Here is a 21,443-nt window from a genome sequence, read left to right as displayed (position 1 = left end):
CAGTGTTGACGCGATCGACGCATTGGAATGTTTGACGGTACGGCGAGGCGATCTCGAGAACGAAATGGCAGTCTATAATATGCTTGAAGAACTTAATAATTTTCAGAATAAATACATTTTAAAATAACTTAAGCTTGTGTTCATTATTTACAAAAAAAAAGGCCTACAAGTCCCATTGGCTGTCTTTAATTTCTCTCTGGTCGGCGCCACAGCAGATGAGGAGGACCGCAAGGCATGAGGTCACAAAAAACACCTTTATAAGTGCAATCCATGCTTTTCAAAAAAAAAAACAAGGAAAAAAAAAACCGCATCGCCGCATCAATTCTGGAACTTTGGTCTGACCAGAGTCCAGCAATATATTTTTTTCGGCCTTATGTTGATATTGGCACTGGAAAGTTTGATGATTCCACACCAGTTGCTAAGGATGCGTTAGTCTTTATGGCTGTGTCTGTGAATGATGGTTGGAAGATCCCATTAGGATATTTTCTGATAGATGGCATGAATGGAGTAGAACGGGCAAATCTAGTAAACGAGTGCTTTCGCAGACTCCATGAAACCGGTGTCCGAGGCGTTTCCCTCACCTGTGATGGACCGTCGTGCCATTTTGCAATGATGAGAGCTCTTGGAGCAAACAAGAATGTGATTGGTATGTATCCATCTTTTCCTCATCCTTCTGACCCATCTATTCGAGTTCATGTTCTACTAGACGTGTGCCACATGCTCAAATTACTGCGTAACTCTTTTGCAGATGGTGGGATCTTCAAAACCCTGATGGCCAGACCATCAAATGGCAGTATATAGAGGAGTTGAATAAGCTACAAGAGAGAGAAGGTTTGAGGTTAGGAAATAAATTGAAGAATGCACATATGGACTGGAGGAAGCAAAAAATGAAAGTTGACTTGGCTGCCCAAGTGTTTAGTGCGAGTGTTGCTGATGCCCTGCAATACTGCAATGAGGGATTAAAGCTCCCTCAGTTCAGGGGATGCGAGGCCACAGTTCAGTTTTTAAGACATGTTGATGCTGCCTTTGATGTCCTTAACAGCAGAAATATTTTTGGGAAGGGTACAAAGGCTCCAATGAGGAAGGAAAATGGAGAAGAAATACTAAAAATCTTGCAAGATGCTGAACAATTCATCTTAGGTTTCATCTGAACAATTCACCAACTGCCAGCTCCCAGACCTGGTTTCCCAGACCAACTGCTGGCTCCCAGACCTGGTTTCCCAGACCAACTGCCTGCTCCCAGACCTGGTTTCCCAGACCAACTGCCTGCCCCCAGACTTGGTTTCCCAGACCAACTGCCTGCCCCAGACTTGGTTTCCCAGACCAACTGCCTGCCCCCAGACTTGGTTTCCCAGACCAACTGCCTGCCCCAGACTTGGTTTCCCAGACCAACTGCCTGCTCCCAGACCTGGTTTCCCAGACCAACTGCCTGCCCCCAGACTTGGTTTCCCAGACCAACTGCCTGCCCCCAGACTTGGTTTCCCAGACCAACTGCCTGCCCCCAGACTTGGTTTCCCAGACCAACTGCCTGCCCCAGACTTGGTTTCCCAGACCAACTGCCTGTTCCCAGACCTGGTTTCCCAGACCAACTGCCTGCCCCCAGACCTGGTTTCCCAGACCAACTGCCTGCTCCCAGACCTGGTTTCCCAGACCAACTGCCTGCCCCCAGACTTGGTTTCCCAGACCAACTGCCTGCCCCCAGACTTGGTTTCCCAGACCAACTGCCTGTTCCCAGACCTGGTTTCCCAGACCAACTGCCTGCTCCCAGACCTGGTTTCCCAGACCAACTGCCTGCTCCCAGACCTTTTTTCCCAGACCAACTGCCTGCTCCCAGACTTTTTCCCCAGACCAACTAGTCTAGTAGGAAGACTAGGTCCCCCTGCACCCCCGGAGATATACTTCTAATCAGTGTTTCTAGATTGGAAAAAATGTGTAGAAAATGACTAGCTATGGCCCCAAGCTGAAAAAATGTCCCACATACCATTTTTATGCAAATTACTGCTGCAAATTTTATGCAAAATTATGCAAATTTTATGCAAATTTTTGATGAGGAGTAGAGTTGAGGGGTCTTTGAGGGCTTCATCGAGGTGCTCTCGGTTGCAAGACTGGGTCATTCTGAGAAGCACAGCAGGGTCAGAGATCATGATGTTCTCCTCCTCAGTGAATCTCTCCATCAACAGCCTCTCCATTGCCTCACACACTGTTTTGAGGCAAAAGAGGGACTTTGCGTAGGCCTTTCCACTGAGAACACCTTTGAGAGATCCACTTGTTACTAGTTGTGCCTCAAAGAGAATCTCTGCATATCCAGAACCACGCATCTTGTGTCCAGTGAGCATCCCGATGTAGTTCATGGATGTGTGGAAGGGTTCTGAGTTGAATGCCTTTTCATGGGCGGCTGACATGCAAGCCTGCTCCTTTGGTGCTTCGGCTCTGTGAATCGCACGCTCATAGTTGTAGAATGCTGTGCGGAAAGCTTTAAAACACAGAACCAGGGCCATCAACCTAATCATGGCATCACTCTCCTCGTAAACCAGGAGGTTCTGCTGAACCCATCTTCCCGCCAGAGTGTATATTTTGTGAGAAAGTTGAGACCAAAGATGCTCATCGCAATACTGAGAGGCCTACAACCTTCCCATCCTTTAAAAACAAAGAAAATGCATGGGAGCAAATCGAAACACGGGCTGAGAAAATGGGTCTCTATCGACTCCATCGAAAGGTGAAAAACAAAGACCTCTTTGCATGTGAGGCCAAACACCATCCGTCATGTTTTAAAGCTTTCCGCACAGCATTCTACAACTATGAGCGTGCGATTCACAGAGCCGAAGCACCAAAGGAGCAGGCTTGCATGTCAGCCGCCCATGAAAAGGCATTCAACTCAGAACCCTTCCACACATCCATGAACTACATCGGGATGCTCACTGGACACAAGATGCGTGGTTCTGGATATGCAGAGATTCTCTTTGAGGCACAACTAGTAACAAGTGGATCTCTCAAAGGTGTTCTCAGTGGAAAGGCCTACGCAAAGTCCCTCTTTTGCCTCAAAACAGTGTGTGAGGCAATGGAGAGGCTGTTGATGGAGAGATTCACTGAGGAGGAGAACATCATGATCTCTGACCCTGCTGTGCTTCTCAGAATGACCCAGTCTTGCAACCGAGAGCACCTCGATGAAGCCCTCAAAGACCCCTCAACTCTACTCCTCATCAAAAATTTGCATAAAATTTGCATAATTTTGCATAAAATTTGCAGCAGTAATTTGCATAAAAATGGTATGTGGGACATTTTTTCAGCTTGGGGCCATAGCTAGTCATTTTCTACACATTTTTTCCAATCTAGAAACACTGATTAGAAGTATATCTCCGGGGGGTGCAGGGGGACCTAGTCTTCCTACTAGACTAAACTGCTGACTCCCAGACCTTTCCTTGCTTGACATGGACGCTTTCATTCGGATTAAGTGGTGGGAATTCTTTGGAGCTCTGGTTGTAAAATAATTTCGCCACCTGCTGAATCTGTACCAATAGCTGACATGCATGTGCTGGGATGTTTGGCTGTAAGAGTCGTTCTGTGATAGGTATGCTGTCTCGGAGCCTTCGATTCATCAATAGCTGAGCTGTTGATTAGGGTAGTCCAGCTATTGGAGTGTTCCTGACTGTTCATCATCTGAATAATTCAATTCCCCCTGAGAATCTAATGGGACACCTCTTATTTTGGAGAGTGACAGATTAAAAACCAACAAATTAAACCCTTTAAGTTTGGAAATTTATTCACATATGCCTTCCCCAAAATCGCTCGCCCATGAGAGAACAAATTTTCCCCACAAAAAAAAAATCATTTCCCCCGCACTCCCTTTTGTGCATTAAAAGTTTTGACCCTCCCACTTATGTTGAACCAAAATTCCCCCCCCCCCCCCCCACCATTTTTGCCCTCCCCTGCTACAAAAAATGTCGAGGAAAACGTAACCTTAAAAAACACTAAAAACGGCAAAAAAAGAAAAATTTTAAATCCCTTAAAAAACGTAAGAAAGTTGAAACTTTTAAAAATCCTTAAAAACATTAAGAAACGTAGAATAACATAAAATTGCCTAAAATAACAAAACATATTTTAAATAACAAAAAAAACATGACTTTAGTTTTGTTTTGTTATTGATGAAGTGACCTGGAGCCTAATGTAACTTGGATGTTACGCCTATGTTTGTTTTCCGATCCAACCCTGTGTCGGGCCTCATAATATGCATTGATCGCCTCCTTGCAATTGCCAAGGAGCTCCAAGGGAATTTTCCGGAATTCGATTGAGTAATAGGAACAGTAATTTACTTCAAAATCCATTAAAATATTAGACAGAAGTTGAAATCTATTTGAAGAAATATATTTTGCAAAATCGGCCAGGCCCGGTTCAACGTTGCGTGTTACTGCAGTTTGCCTCTTTTGGGGGAGACAGGATGGCGGACAGTGCGCTTCCGGTGGCTTCACGCACTGAGCAGTCGTGACCAATCCAGGTGGAGAGATCAGTGGGCAGGGGAGGGATCAGGAAGTTGATTCAGAGGAGAGTAGCCATTTTGGAAGAGGACTCATGGCGGAGTGCCTTTTCATGTATTGTAGAGTTTCCATCTGCAATCTCGCCACCTGAAGGTTGTGCCTGATCAAACCTCTGCGGCTGCCTCTACCTGAAGGTTGATTTTGATCGAACTCTTGCTGCCGCACCTCTGCATTGGGCCAACCACTGGGCCTGCTTTGGTGCTGACCGCTGGGCCTGCATTGGTGCCGACCGCTGGGCCTGCATTGGGGCCTACCGCTGGGCCTGCATTGGGGCCAACCCCTGGGCCTGCATTGGGGCCTACCGCTGGGCCTGCATTGGGGCCTACCGCTGGGCATGCATTGGGGCTGACCGCTGGGCCTGCATTGGGGCCTACCGCTGGGCCTGCATTGGTGCCGACCACTGGGCCTGCATTGGTGCCGACCGCTGGGCCTGCATTGGTGCCGACCGCTGGGCCTGCAATGGGCCTACCGTTGGGCCTGTATTGGGGCCTACCACTGGGCCTGCATTGGGGCCAACTGCTGGGCCTGTATTGGGGCCTACCACTGGGCCTGCATTGGGGCCTACCACTGGGCCTGCATTGGGGACTACCGCTGGGCCTGCATTGGTGCCGACCGCTGGGCCTGCATTGGGGCCTACCACTGGGCCTGTATTGGGGTCTACCACTGGGCCTGCATTGGGGCCTACCTCTGGGCCTGCATTGGGGCCTACCGCTGGGCCTGCATTGGGGCCTACCGCTGGGCCTGCATTGGGGCGTACCGCTGGGCCTGCATTGGGGCCAACTGCTGGGCCTGCATTGGGGCCTACCACTGGGCTTGCATTGGTGCCGACCACTGGGCCTGCTTTGGTGCTGACCGCTGGGCCCGCATTGGGCCTACCGCTGGGCCTGTATTGGGGCCTACCACTGGGCCTGCATTGGGGCCTACTGCTGGACCTGTATTGGGGCCTACCACTGGGCCTGCATCGGGGCATACCACTGTGCCTGCATTGGTGCCGACCGTTGGGCCTGCATTGGGGCCTACCACTGGGCCTGCATTGGTGCCGACCGCTGGGCCTGCATTGGTGCCGACCACTGGGCCTGCATTGGAGCCTACCACTGGGCCTGCATTGGGCCTGCATTGGGCCTACCGCTGGGCCTGCATTGGGGCCTACCACTGGGCCTGCATTGGGGGGGGGGGGGGGGAGGGGGTCTATTAATTACCTATTGTTAGAATATACCTTGCGACCCTTTTGACTGCTGAGATCCATTCGAACATTAAAGTCCCTTTAAGTCCCCCGAGACCCTTAAAATCAGAAAGACCCAGAGGAACCAAAATAACCAGAAGACTGAAAAGACCCGAGAAGGACCCGAAAGGTCCAACATACTCAAACACCGAGAAGATGCAAAAGTCCCATCAGACCCATTACACACCAATATCCTGGTAAAAAGTGGTCGTGAGGGTCTTGGTGGGGGAGGAGGGGGGGGGGGCAAGATCGAAGACCACTTTTACCTTGAAGATCTTTTCAATACTTCAGACACCTTCACATTCCTTCACCCTTCCAACCTTGTAAAACTTTTACACTCCTTAAGTACCTTTTGACCCCTGAGACCTTAACACCATTTCGACCCCTTACACCCTTCCGGTACTGCAGAACTTTAAAATACAAGAAAACAAAGACGATATAATAAGAATAACCGAAGCTTTTCGTGCTGTACTCCTCAAGGTAATTCACAGCAAGAGAAAGAGGAAGTCAAAGATTGTGCATATATAAAAAGTGGGGGAGGAGGGGGGGTGTACATTCACCGTGGGGTACATTCACCGTGGCTCCGGTCGTAAGTTTGTATATTTGCAATCAGGTCACTCCATCCCCGTCCTCTGGTCGGCTCAGCGCACTCTCACTCTTCGTCCCAGCGCACCTGGTCACAGCAACGCACACGATCGCACCTCCTGCCTACGAACCCTGGCTAAATCACCTGAATTCATCCCTTCTGTTCAAAACAACATCAAGCTCACCCTGTTCAACACCCGGTCCCTCAACAACAAATGCCACATCCTGAACGAATACATCCTGGACAACAAACGGGACTTTCTCTGTCTCACCGAAACCTGGCAACAACCTCTGGACTACTACACACTCAACCTCACCACACCCAATGGATATTCCTACGTCAATAAACCACGCTCGGGGGGCCGAGGTGGTGGAATTGCCGTTATCCACCGTCAAGACATCAGGACCAGCCTCATCCCCATCGCCTCATCCTCATCATTTGAACACCTGGCTTTTAAACTCTCTGGTCGCGCGCAGTCAGTCATGGCTGTCGTCTACCGCCCTCCCAAGCCACACCCATCATTCCTGTCTGACTTCTCCTACTTTCTGACCCAGCTATGTTCCCTCTCCCCCTCAATCCTCCTCCTTGGTGATTTCAATATCCACATGGACTTCACTGACTCCACAATAACCACTGACTTCACTGATTTACTCACCTGCTTTAACCTCACTCAACATGTCGACTTTCCTACCCATATCCGTGGTCACATTTTGGACCTTGTCTGCTCCACTGGATTAAATTTGCACCATATCTCTGGCTCCGACCTCACCCTCTCTGACCACTTAGCTATCACTATGACCATCAACATCCCCACCCCAACACCAAGGCATTATCGCACTATCACCTTCCATAAGCTAAACGCTCTTTCACCTACCTCATTCTCATCCACCCTCTCTGAAAAAATGTCCACTTCTCCCTTCGTTGACCTCCACACCCCTTCCGACCTCACTGACTACTACAACCACACTCTCTCCTCCTGCCTTGACCAGCTTGCGCCTGTAAAAACCAAAACAGTTTCTTTCACCCATTCTGCTCCCTGGTTTACCCCTGAACTCCGCCTGATGAAAACTCGTGCTCGCCAACTTGAAAGACTCCGCAATAAAACAGGTCTCACAGTTCACTCCCAAGCCTACAAGGACCACCTACAACACTACAAAGATGCCCTTTCCCGCGCCCGCTCTGCCTACTACTCTCAAATTATCCACTCTGGCTCTGGAAACCCAAAAGCACTCTTCTCTACAATAAACAAACTCCTCAGCCCCCTGGACACCACCACCCAGTCATTCACAGTAGACAACTGCATGTCCTTCCTCTCTTTCTTCCAACGCAAAATTGACAACATCTACAACAGCTTGACCACCGCCGCACCCGCTCCCCCTCCAACCACCTGCCCCCCCTTGTCCTGCCATCCCCTGTCTCGGTTCTCCCCAATCTCCCCTACTGACCTCTCTGAACTCCTCATAGGAATGAAAACTGCCACCTGCACTCTTGACCCCATCCCCTCCAGCTTTGTCAAGGCCTCCCTCCCTGCTCTCTCTCACTTATCATTGCAACAATAAACTCCTCCCTGTCTACAGGCATCGTCCCACCTTCCCTCAAAATTGCTGCTGTTACCCCTATTCTAAAAAAACCTGGTCTAAACCCTGACACCCTAAACAACTTCAGACCCATCTCCAACCTACCCTTTCTGTCAAAAGTTTTGGAACGCGCTGTAGCCACTCAACTCAAACATCACCTCTCTGCCAATAACCTGTATGAAACATTCCAATCCGGATTCCGCTCCAACCACAGTACTGAAACTGCTCTCATCAAAATCACCAACGACCTTCTCCTATCCTCTGACGCTGGCAACCTCAACATTCTCGTCCTCCTCGACCTCAGCACTGCCTTTGACACCATCGATCACACCATCCTCCTCACCCGACTTGAATCCACCTTTAACGTTACCGGCACTGCCCTCTCTTGGATTAAATCATACCTCTCTGACAGACGCCAGTTCATCTCCATCAATAACTGCAAATCCCCCACTGCTCCCCTCCCCCAAGGTGTCCCCCAAGGTTCAGTTCTTGGCCCCCTCCTCTTCATCCTTTACCTGTCCCCCCTCGGTCACTTAATCCGCCGTCATGGTCTCCAATTCCACTGCTTCGCCGATGACATCCAGCTTTTCATCTCCACCAAGTCCGTCTCCACCGACACCCACTCTATCCTGACAAACTGCATCACTGAAATAAAATCCTGGCTTTGAATCAACTTCCTCAAGCTTAACTGTGATAAATCTGAAATAATCATCATTGGCCCAAAAACACTCACAAAATCCACCCATACCTTTGCCCTCAACATCGACGGTATCCCAGTATCCACCTCCCCTCACATCCGGAATCTTAGCGTCATCTTTGACCAAACCCTTTCCTTCGACAAATACACTAAACAGATCACAAAGTCAGCCTTCTTTCACCTGAAAAACATCACCCGTCTCCGCTCATCCCTCTCCTCCACGGCTGCAGAAACCCTCATCCACGCCTTCATCACCTCCCGTCTGGACTACTGCAATAGCCTCCTCTATGGTTCACCCTCAAAAATCACCAATAAACTCCAATACATTCAGAACTCCGCTGCCTGTCTACTCACCCATTCCCGGACCCGTGACCACATCACCCCCGTCCTTTACAAGCTTCACTGGCTCCCCATCCCCCAGAGAATCCAGTACAAAATCCTCCTCTTGACATACAAAGCCCTCCATAACCTGGCCCCATCCTACCTGACTGACCTCCTCTCCAGACACCCTCCCACCCGCAACCTCCGCTCTGCTGGTACCAACCTCCTGACCCCCTCCATCCGGACCAAATTCAGATCCTGGGGGGACAGGGCCTTCTCCATCGCTGCTCCCACCCTCTGGGACTCACTACCTCACACCATCAGAGACTCCTCCTCACTCACCACATTCAAAACATCACTAAAGACCCACCTGTTCAACACTGCATTCAACATTCAACCCACAGCATTTAACCCCTGACTATCTCTTCTCCTTCTCCCTCCTTTTGCTTTAAATATTTCCCTATTGATTCTTGTCTTTTTGCAATTGTTGTTTTCATGTATTGTTATGCATTATGTTTTCCACTCTGTCAAAGCGCCTTTGGGCTTCTTGAAAAGCGCTATACAAAATAAATGAATTATTATTATTATTATTATTATAAACACTAGGGCATGCCCGTACTATATATATATGCCCGTACTTCTATATATATATGCCCGTACATGCCCGTACTTCCTCGGGCATGCCCGTACTATATATATATCTAAAATTATATCCCCCCCCTCTATTTACATGAAATGGTTTGGTCCATTCGCAAAGCCAGTAACGACCACAGAACCCCCCCCCTCTATTTACATGAAATGGTTTGGTCCATTCGCAAAGCCAAAGTGAACGGCGAACGGCTAAATCGCCATAACTCGGTAACTACTTGTCCGATTAATATGAAACCTTGAAAAGGCACATCCTCGGGTCCCCAGCAATATACCTGGCAAGTTGCAAGTATATCGGACCCGTGGTTGTCGAGAAACAGCGGTCACAGACACACACACACACACACACACACACAGACGACACACACACATCACACAGAGATTAGTGGAATTATAGATAGATGTCCATGGAAGAGCGACACCGATTGGTTCATCAATCATGACATAATTGGTAATCTGAACACCCATTGGTGACTCAGTCATCATTATCCCTGGCTCTGATTGGCTGGAGTGGAGGTGAGCGCCATGACTCACCATGTACACCAATACTTTGGACGGAGGGGGTATGCACAGTCGTGGCCAAAAATATCGGCACCCTTGCACTTTTTTCAAAGAATGCACCATTTCTTCCAGAAAATTGTTGAAATAAAAAATCTTCTGGTATCCACATTTGTATTTCTTTGGTTTGAAGTGGGACAAAACAAAAAAGCTGAAATAATTACTAAGTCTTAGCTTATTCCACACAGAATTCCTAAAATGGCCCGGACAATATAATTGGCACCTTCAGGAAGTTGTTCGAAAGAACTAGATTTCAAGCAGGTGATTCTCCTTTACTTTGGAATTGAACTCACCTGTGGTGAGTTGCAGGTGCCTGCAATATAAAAATCACTCATTCAACCAGTTTGAAGAGAAAAAAGGAGTAATTCTGCTGTTTTGTGTCACTGTGTGTTCCACAATGAGCATGGAGAAAATAAAGAAAACCAGAGAATTGACTGAGAAGGTCACACACAAGATTGTAGCCAAGCATGGACAATGTCAAGCCTACAAGTCCATTTCCAGAGACGTTGATGTTCCTGTGTCCACCGTACGCAATGTTATCAGGAGGTTTAAGGCCCATGGCACTGGAGCCAACCTCCCTGGACTTGGCCGCAAGAGAAAACTTGATCGAAGATTGCAGCTGAGGATTGTTTGAATGGTGGAGAAAGCACCTCGATCAATTGCCAAACAGATTCAAGCTAAACTTAAGACACAAGGTACGACAGTTTCAGCTCGCCCCATCCGTCGTCAACTCAATGAAAGGGGGTTCTACGGTAGGAGACCCAGGAGGACACCACTGGTGAGAAAGCTTGACGAGTTTTCCAGAACACACCTGAACAAGCCAAAGTCCTTCTTCTGTCTTGTGGACAGATGAGACCAAACTGGAGGTTTTTGGTGAAGCACATCATGTCTTTGTTTGCAGAAAACAAAATGAAGCCTTCAAAGAAAAGAACACCTTCCCTGCAGTCAAACATGGAGGAGGTTCAGTGATGTTTTGGGGGTGCTGTGCTGCCTCTGGCACTGGGTACCTTGAATGTGTGCATGGCATCATGAAATCAGGAGATTATCAAGGCATTTTGGAGCGCAATGTTCAACCCAGTGTCTGAAAGTTGGGTCTCTGTGAAAGGCCCTGGGTCTTGCAACAGGACAATGACCCCAAACACACTGTATGCATGTAGGTATGTATGTAGGTATATATACATATACGTATTGTTGGAATATATATATTCCAGATACTTACCTTGCCAGAGGAGAGGGTATTGCATTGGGGCTCACGAGTTACTTGGCAAAAAAAAAAACCTCATGTTGAATTGTCTGTCTGTTTGTCTGTTTGTCTGCACACAACATGAGGATGATTTTCTCTGCAATCGTTGGTCCTATGTCATCGGTGCCTTCATTATGATGTCATAATTACACAAGTAGAACGCTTGATCCGAGTCATTTGAGATTTCTTGAGCATGGCCTGCACAAAAATTGTAGGGGAGAATAAATTGTTGACGTCATCAGTCACGTGGGTCGGTAGCTATATTGGATTGAACATAAATCTACATCAGGAATAAACCACACAAAATACACCAAACAATCACATCCTGGCGAGGGTATGCAATCTCTGCTCTTTCTTGTTTGCTTATGCAAGAGCTGAAACTGTTGACCGATTTCTATGGCTTTGGCCAGTGAGAGCTAATCTCCTATATCGAGGAGTTTTTTCCGAGATCCTCTTTGCATCGGTATTCGGAATCCATGAAAATTATCCTCAGAATTGTTATTAAATGATCAAAAGAATCCCCACTCCGCTGGTGCCTTTGTTTCGGGCGGTGTCCGGCAACTCTCTTCGCTTTCTGGGCGGCACATAGTCCTGAAATTTGATGAGCATTTCCTCCAGATCTTCTTGGTCTCCTTCCCCCCCCAAGCGAGAGTTTAGTGGATTTGATGACCTTATTCGCTGTTCCACGGTCCGAGCCATCCTGCTTGAGGAGGCTTTATTATATCTGCGGGCAGCCCAGACAAGAAAGAAAAATGACGTGATTTCTTAAACGACGAAACTGCTGATGGAGATCGAGACAACAAATGTGAATCTACAACAACAAGAGAGAGAGTGTGTGTGTGTGTGTGTGTGTGTGTGTGTGTGTGTGTGTGTGTGTGTGTGTGTGTGTGTGTGTGTGTGTGTGTGTGTGTGTGTGTGTGTGTGTGTGTGTGTGTGTGTGTGTGTCTTCCATAACTCCAAAGATAAAATGTATCATCCCAAAACTTTGCATGCATCCGAAGGGAACTCCAAGGGAGGGTAACAACAGAGCACCACCCAGACACACCATAACCTGACACATCAGAGTTGCCCCATGCTTTACCTCCTGTCTTCAAAGAATGGGGGTCCCTGAGGCTTTGCTCCAGTCACATCATCTGGTGAACTGTCGGGTTCATCGTCCTTTTACTTGTGTTTTACGGGAGCCGGAGTTCAAATCCTGCCACATAACTCCTTGAAAAAGGTAACCCACCTGCAGGAGGTCATCCGCAGACACAGTTGGGCACCAGATATGGATGGGCGTTGGCTCACGAGGAGCTCCTCCGCCCCTTGACGGGTTTTGTTTTTAATCCTGTTGGGTGTCCATATCCAAACACCCTCCGAACCAGGACACCTGGTGGGGGAGTCGGTTTAGTCGGTGACAACCTGACCATGAAACAGGTTAGCACAGGTTTACATAGTACCTGTAGCAAGTCACAGGCATGACCTTCAGGTTGCTAACTTCACGGACATACACGGCAGTTGACCTGTGCTGGGTTCCTGCCCACGTGGGCATTGGCGGGAATGAATCACGTGACCAGGCAGACAAACGCGCTCTCAGGTCGGATTCGGAACGCCCAGTTCCGCTGTTCTGGCAGAACTCTCGAATTTAATTAAACAGAATTTAATAATTTTAATTAATTATTAATAATATAAATTAATTAATAATTAGACAGAATGTAATAGCCGGCGAAGTCGGTGTTGTCAATAAACGAGTACGTATTATGTTGAAAACCTGATTATGCCTTGGCTCGAGAATCCGAAGCGCAGTGGGCGCAGCCATCTTGCGGAGGCGGAAGTATGCATAACAAATTTAAAACGTTCATTAGGAGTTTCTTTCATCCGTCGTCGTTTGATTCACAATCTTATGCACCTCCAATATATTAATAAAATAATTTAAGACCAACATCGGCCCGCACGGGCCTGGTTATCTTCAAGAAAACGCGTCACCAAACACCGGACCCAATGAGAGTCGAGCATTTGCAAAAATATTTCTAAAATGAAAGTGCTCAATGGTGGGTGCCATCGACCGGATGCGGAAGTTTGCATAAAACAATTGCGAAAAAGTTCAATAGGAGTTTGTTTCACCCGTCGTTCTTTGATTCATAATCTAATGAGACCTCTCATTAGTAATTAAAATACGTTAAGACCAACCTCGTTATCTTCAACGAAAATCGTCATCAGACACCTGAACCAATGAGATACGAGCATTTGAAAAAATAGCCAGCGAAGCCGGTGTTGTCAATAAACGAGTACGTATTATGTTGAAAACCTGATTATGCCTTGGCTCGAGAATCCGAAGCGCAGTGGGCGCAGCCATCTTGCGGAGGCGGAAGTATGCATAACAAATTTAAAACGTTCTTTAGGAGTTTCTTTCACCCGTCGTCGTTTGATTCACAATCTTATGTACCTCCGATGTATTATTAAAATACTTTAAGACCAACATCGGCCCGCACGGGCCTGGTTATCTTCAACGAAACGCGTCACCAAACACCGGACCCAATGAGATTCGAGCATTTGAAAAATTATTTCTAAAATGAAATCACTCACTGGATGGAGTGCTGGAGACAGCCATCGACCGGATGCGGAAGTTTGCATAAAACAATTGCGAAAAAGTTCAATAGGAGTTTGTTTAACCCGTCGTTCTTTGATTCACAATCTAATGAAACCTCTCATTAGTAATTAAAATACGTTAAGACCAACCTCGTTATCTTCAACGAAAATCGTCATCAAACACCAGAACCAATGAAAGCGCTCAATGGTGGGCCGTGGGCGCCATCGACCGGATGCGGAAGTTTGCATAAAACAATTGCGAAAAAGTTCAATAGGAGTTTGTTTCACCCGTCATTCTTTGATTCACAATCTAATGAAACCTCTCATTAGTAATTAAAATACGTTAAGACCAACCTCGTTATCTTCAACGAAAATCGTCATCCAACACCAGAACCAATGAGATTCGAGCATCTGTAAAAAAAATTTTTTTTAAGCTATTACGTGTTTCGGACGGTGAAAACGGCGTCAAATATTCTAACATTGATGAAGAATTATTTTTTAGAAATCTCGTGGCCGTATGGGATAGTTTTTCACGGCCAGAAATACGGTATAAGCGGTTTACATATTTAGTTTAGAAATACGGATAGTTTTTCACGGCCGGAAATATCCGAAGTTGAGACGGAAGTCACCGAATTAATCACTGCAAGCTAACTTCTTCTGGTGGACGAAGCCGCCGTGCCCGGAGAGTCAGAGAACCAGCCCTGGCGCCTGACAGCGACTGAAGTTAGAAGACTACATACTTAGTGTGAAAACGTATGTTAAGCCCAGTTAAAAATAGGCCTTAAGCTAGCACATCGTATAGTTACTTCCTTAAGCTTCTTGTGACATTTATTGTATGCAGGTATTGCCATTGGGGAGGACTGTCTGCTCTTCTCTTTTACCAAGTCTTACCAGGTACGGTACCTACTACACCTACCTACTACCAACGACCTACCTACCTACTACCAACTACCTACCTACCTACTACCAACTACCTAACCTACTGATGCCATGGTGATGGGTAAAATAGTGGCAAGAGGTTTTGGCTTCGCCGGCTCATTGCGGCTTTGCAGTCGGTACTAGTAATTTAAAACGAATTTAATTGCCGGCGAAGCCGGTGTTGTCAATAAACGAGTACGTATTATGTTGAAAACCTGATTATGCCTTGGCTCGAGAATCCGAAGCGCAGTGGACGCAGCCATCTTGCGGATGCGGAAGTATGCATAACAAATTTAAAACGTTCATTAGGAGTTTCTTTCACCCGTCGTCGTTTGATTCACAATCTTATGCACCTCCGATGTATTCATAAAATAATTTAAGACCAACATCGGCCCGCACGGGCCTGGTTATCTTCAACAAAACGCGTCACCAAACACCGGACCCAATGAGAGTCGAGCATTTGCAAAAATATTTCTAAAATGAAATCACTCACTGGATGGAGTGCTGGAGACAGCCATCGACCGGATGCGGAAGTTTGCATAAAACAATTGCGAAAAAGTTCAATAGGAGTTTGTTTCACCCGTCGTTCTTTGATTCATAATCTAATGAAACCTCTCATTAGTAATTAAAATACGTTAAGACCAACCTCGTTTTCTTCAACGAAAATCGTCATCAAAGACCAAAACCAATGAGATTCGAGCATTTGAAAAAATATTTTTTTACAAGCTTATTACGCGTTTCGGACGGTGAAAACGGCGTCAAATATTCTCACATTGACGAAAAATTATTTTTTAGAAATCTCGTGGCCGTTGGAGAACCGAATCAGCCAATCAGCGCCCTCGACACAGGACATCTTACCAGCGCCCTCGACACGTCTGCGACGCCGGGAACGAGGTTGGTGCAAAACAACCGAATCACGCGTAAGCATATACTGCTCGAAATAGTTCTCATCATATGCTCAAATTTCCTCAGCTAAATCGTCATTGCTTTGGGCACTGTTGTCTGTTACGGAGAAAGAACAAGAACCGAAATGAAAGGAAAAATGGTACAACCTCCACCAGTGCTATCATCACTGAAACATGATTCGACAACAGTCCGTGGTAACTTGAGAGAGGTTTTTACGTTGCACCAAGTAAAGCCATCGGATGTGACACCATTGTCTTCTTTTTGGGAATATGCTGCAGTAGATGTCCCTGGTGATGGGTCATGTTTTTTTCACTGTTTGAGCTTGAGAATTTTCCTACTTCTTAAAATAGGCCTTAAGCTAGCACATCGTATCGTTACTTCCTTAAGCTTCTTGTGACATTTATTGTATGCAGGTATTGGGGAGGACTGTCTGCTCTTCTCTTTTACCAAGTCTTACCAGGTACGGTACCTACTACACCTACCTACTACCAACTACCTACCTACCTACTACCAACTACCTAACCTACTGATGCCATGGTGATGGGTAAAATAGTGGCAAGAGGTATGCAGGTATTGGAGAGGACTGTCTGCTCTTCTCTTTTACCAAGTCTTACCAGGTACGGTAACTACTACACCTACCTACTACCAACGACCTAACCTACTGATACCATAGTGATGGGTAAAATAGTGGCAAGAGGCTTTGGCTTCGCCGGCTCATTGCGGCTTTGCAGTCGGTACTAGTAATTTAATCAAATCAACAATGAATGTAAATCTCAATGGGAGTTTTCTCCACCAAGGGGAGATGGTGCCACGAGGTTCACCATTTGGTTCAATTCTCTGGCTCGTTTCCTCGGCTCTCCCGAAGGGATCGGACAATCTTACGTAAGCTTCGACTCGGACACTGTTCTCTCAACTTCCACCAACATCAGATATGACGTCACCCGACGGGGTTGTGTGGCCGGTGTGAGGTTCCCGAGGATTTGGATCATGTTTTCTCTTTCTGCCCTCGAAATGAGGAGCTCAGATCGCGTCGACCGCACACTGTCCGTCACGTGGGGATCACGTGGTCAGGTCCACCCAATGGATTTCTCCGTCGAACTCAGAAGTATCCTCGATCCTACAAATCAGTTTTAAAATGTATTAAAGGAACGGAGCAAGTAATATAATTATAAACCTCCAGTATCCATATCCGAAGTATTTAGGTACGTGGTGTATATAGATCCTCGCGACGGCAGTGAAAACACCACCAAATAAGAAGAGGAAGAAGACTCTGTTACGGACAAAGAACTTCTGGTTGATCTTCCCCTGAACGTCGTACTGTAACTGTTCCTGTGACGAAGGTTCATGTGGTTTGATCTGAAGAGGTTTGTTCTGAGATTCTCATTTTACCTCTCATTAATGTACGATGAGGTATTTGATTGTTCATTTAATGAGGTGTTTTTTCACTCGTTGTGTTTCATTCACCACGTTGTTTTATTTCACGTCATCACGAAACTTCCCACAACGATGAATTAAACCTCTTTCTTCATTTTAACTACAAATCAGTCAGAAAGTGTTTATAATTAATTTGTATATCCAATGTGACCTGTAAATGACGAGGTGTAACAAGGGTACGATGTACAATTATGTACAATTATGTATATACGATGTACCGTAACGATGTACAATTATGTATGTACGATGTACCGTAACGATGTACAATTATGTATGTACGATGTACCGTAACGATGTACAATTATGTATGTACGATGTACCGTAACGATGTACAATTATGTATGTACGATGTACCGTAACGATGTACAATTATGTATGTACGATGTACCGTAACGATGTACAATTATGTATGTACGATGTACCGTAACGATGTACAATTATGTATGTACGATGTACCGTAACGATGTACAATTATGTATGTACGATGTACCGTAACGATGTACAATTCAATTATGTATGTACGATGTACCGTAACGATGTACAATTATGTATGTACGATGTACCTACCGGAACGATGTACAATTATCTACTTTCCCTCTTCTGGTGGATATTTAACGTTCACAACTTAAATGTCGATGGAAAACCTGATTCGTAATCTAGAAATATCAAAAAGATCCTGTGGGTCTAAAATGTAACATTCCTGGTTTATCTTCCCACTGAGATTCCATCCTTGCTTAAATTGGACTCGAGGAAATTAATCTGGAATTCCAGAACTGCGAGTCCGTGTCTGTCTGTCTCTGCCGTGCCGGTCTGTGTCTGTCTGCCGTGCCGGTCTGTGTCTGCCGTGCCGGCCTGTGCCTGTCTCTGCCGTGCCGGCCTGTGCCTGTCTCTGCCGTGCCGGCCTGTGCCGGCCTGTGCCTGTCTCTGCCATGCCGGCCTGTGCCTGTCTCTGCCGTGCCGGCCTGTGCCTGTCTCTGCCGTGCCGGCCTGTGCCTGTCTCTGCCGTGCCGGCCTGTGCCTGTCTCTGCCGTGCCGGCCTGTGCCTGTCTCTGCCGTGCCGGCCTGTGCCTGTCTCTGCCGTGCCGGCCTGTGCCTGTCTCTGCCGTGCCGGCCTGTGCCTGTCTCTGCCGTGCCGGCCTGTGCCTGTCTCTGCCGTGCCGGCCTGTGCCTGTCTCTGCCGTGCCGGCCTGTGCCTGTCTCTGCCGTGCCGGCCTGTGCCTGTCTCTGCCGTGCCGGCCTGTGCCTGTCTCTGCCGTGCCGGCCTGTGCCTGTCTCTGCCGTGCCGGCCTGTGCCTGTCTCTGCCGTGCCGGCCTGTGCCTGTCTGTGCCGGCCTGTGCCTGTCTCTGCCGTGCCGGCCTGTGCCTGTCTCTGCCGTGCCGGCCTGTGCCTGTCTCTGCCGTGCCGGCCTGTGCCTGTCTCTGCCGTGGCGGCCTGTGCCTGTCTCTGCCGTACCGGCCTGTGCCTGTCTCTGCCGTACCGGCCTGTGCCTGTCTCTGCCGTGCCGGCCTGTGCCGGTCTCTGCCGTGCCGGTCTGTGCCTGTCTCTGCCGTGCCGGTCTGTGCCTGTCTCTGCCGTGCCGGTCTGTGCCTGTCTCTGCCGTGCCGGTCTGTGCCTGTCTCTGCCGTGCCGGTCTGTGCCTGTCTCTGCCGTGCCGGTCTGTGCCTGTCTCTGCCGTGCCGGTCTGTGCCTGTCTCTGCCGTGCCGGTCTGTGCCTGTCTCTGCCGTGCCGGTCTGTGCCTGTCTCTGGCGTGCCGGTCTGTGCCTGTCTCTGGCGTGCCGGTCTGTGCCTGTCTCTGGCGTGCCGGTCTGTGTCTGTCTCTGGCGTGCCGGTCTGTGTCTGTCTCTGGCGTGTCGGTCTGTGTCTGTCTCTGGCGTGCCGGTCTGTGCCTGTCTCTGCTGTGCCTGTCTCTTGTTACGGATTTATGTGAATTTATGGGAATTACTATTCAGGTCATTTCTTATAAATGTATATTCTATTAAAGGTTGTTGTGATTAAAGGGTCAGGAGCCCTTCTGGGGAAAAGGAGACCGGAAACGGAAGAAAAAAAGACACAAGGCGGGAGAAGCGGCCGTTTTCCTCTTCCTCGCCCAGCTCCGACGCGAGCGGTGTCGATATTGATTTGCGTTGAGAACGCTGAGTTTGAAACGCCCGCAAGGCAAGAGGAGCTACCTGCGCGGGGTGATTGCCTGTTACGTGTCAGATTGCCGTGGCTTCCTGGAAGGAACCAAGCGTCCGGCACTGTTCGCCTCGATGCCTCCGAGGGCGTGTACGGGTCGCACCTTGGGCCTCGTGCGCTTTGCGAGCCGCGCTTTGCTTTGCCCGCTTTGCTTTGCAAGGAGGTGTGCGCTGCAGCAGCAGGTCCCGGTACGTGATGTGCACGTTTGGAGCATGTCAGCCAGGGGTCCATTCAACCGCCCGTGTGCGGAGAAGTCGACCTTCACCTTGGTCTGGAGGGGCCCAGAGACATTGTGAGGGACAGTGACTATCGAGGGGTCGTGAGTGGGGAAAGGGGGGACATATATAAGATGGCCATCTTAGTAATGGGTGATTGAGTGTTGATGGTTGTTGATGGATTGGGGAATATATTATTGATTAATCCGGATCCTTGGTGTGGGGTTTCTTATTGACTAGAATTCATATTGATTGCGTTACGAAAGCGTATAAATCATAGATCTCTCTGGCGGAGTTCCTCTCGCGGTCCGGGGGTCACCGAGACCAGGTAGTCACCGGGAGGACCACGTAACAGAAATTGGGGGCTCGTCCAAATTACAATTTGTGGATTCGCAATTGGGTCTACGTCAGGGATGTATAAAATTTTCTAAATTTTAGTCCGGGAAAGAATTCCCAAGAGTGGGAACTTTTCCAACGTTCCCAAAATTGTTTTGCTCTGTCGACAAAACAACAACAACAAAAAAAAAATAAAAAAAAAATAGCAATAATAGTAATACTGTTGCTTTTCTTTGTTGGAAATTTCTGGGGTGAAGGTTAACAGGTGTTTCCAGTAGTCACCATGGCGTTTGTGGCACAGAACTTTGCGGTAACCCCTAGTGAGGCACAGTTCCGAGCATTACTAAAATCGGACCTCTTGAAATTGGCCAAACATTTTAACTTGGAGGTCCGAACTAATTTGAGGAAGGCAGAGTTGCAGACCACGGTGATAGTCTATGGTGGGGTTAGGAACATGGGACGAGTTAGCCTGGGAATGGCTACCCGAAGAACCAGAAGACGTTGAGCTCCGGAAACTGGAGTTGCAATTACGGAGCCAGGAACGGATCAAAGAAGAGGAAAGGAAAGCAGAAGAGAGGAGAGAAGAGAAACAAGCAGAGGAAAGGAGAGTGGAACGAGAACTCCAGGAAAGGTTAAAAGAAGAAGAAAGGAAAGCAGAAAAGGAAAGAGCAGAAGAAGAAAGGAAAGCAGAAAAGGAAAGAGCAGAAGAAGAAAGGAAAGCAGAAAAGGAAAGAGCAGAAGAAGAAAGGAAAGCAGAAAAGGAAAGAGCAGAAGAAGAAAGGAAAGCAGAAAAGGAAAGAGCAGAAGAAGAAAGGAAAGCAGAAAAGGAAAGAGCAGAAGAACAAAGGAAAGCAGAAGAGAGGAGAGAAGAGAAACAAGCAGAGGAAAGGAGAGTGGAACGAGAACTCCAGGAAAGGTTAGAAGGTAGAAAAGCAGAGGAGAGGAGAGCTGCCAGGGAACTCGAAGCAGAGGAGAGAAAAGCCGAAAGGGAGTTGAAGGAACGTGATCTGGCGCTTCAGCAAGAAATTAAATTCAAGGAGCTGGATTTAATGAGAGAACGGGGAGAGGTACCACCCTTGCTGACGGGGTCGACACCTAGCCAGAACACCTGGGATGTGGGCAGACATGTGAGGCTGGTTCCACCCTTCAGTGAAAAGGAAGTCGCTAAATTTTTTCCACACTTTGAGAAAGTGGCTCGCCAGTTAAACTGGCCGGAGGAGGCCTGGACCATACTAGTGCAAAGTGTGCTGGTGGGTAAAGCTCAAGATATTTATTCGGCGCTACCAATGGACCAATGTGCAGATTATGAGGTATTGAAGAAGCACATCCTCAAAGCCTATGAGTTGGTTCCTGAAGCTTACCGGCAAAAATTCAGGAATGCCAGGAAGAGGGAGAGTGAGACCCATGTGGAGTTTGCCAGAGTGAAAGAAAACATGTTTGATCGGTGGTGTGAGTCAAAAGGAGTCGGGAACGACTTCGAAGCATTGCGTGACTTGATCCTGGTG

General features: G+C 47.8%; 2 protein-coding genes across 5 annotated transcripts in view; both read left to right on the top strand.

Moving 5' to 3' along the window:
- LOC144892216 (uncharacterized) overlaps nt 1-21,443 on the top strand; it is a 256,345-nt gene that overhangs the window by 184,175 nt on the left and 50,727 nt on the right. The window lies entirely within an intron of this gene.
- Nucleotides 16,820-21,443, top strand: part of LOC137418206 (uncharacterized) — a 55,351-nt gene continuing 50,727 nt past the window's right edge. The window contains exon 1 of one of the 4 annotated variants that reach the window (XM_078777679.1): nt 16,820-17,140. The gene's annotated coding sequence lies outside the window, so the exon portion shown is untranslated. The remainder of the gene's footprint in view (nt 17,141-21,443) is intronic. The other 3 variants (XM_078777681.1, XM_078777676.1, XM_078777677.1) reach the window with 3 other exon arrangements.

The sequence above is a fragment of the Myxine glutinosa genome, chromosome 5 (genome assembly GCF_964187855.1).
Source record: "Myxine glutinosa chromosome 5, kmMyxGlut1.1, whole genome shotgun sequence".
In the NCBI taxonomy this organism is placed as follows: domain Eukaryota; kingdom Metazoa; phylum Chordata; class Myxini; order Myxiniformes; family Myxinidae; genus Myxine; species Myxine glutinosa.
This window is presented reverse-complemented; position numbering and strand designations above follow the sequence as displayed.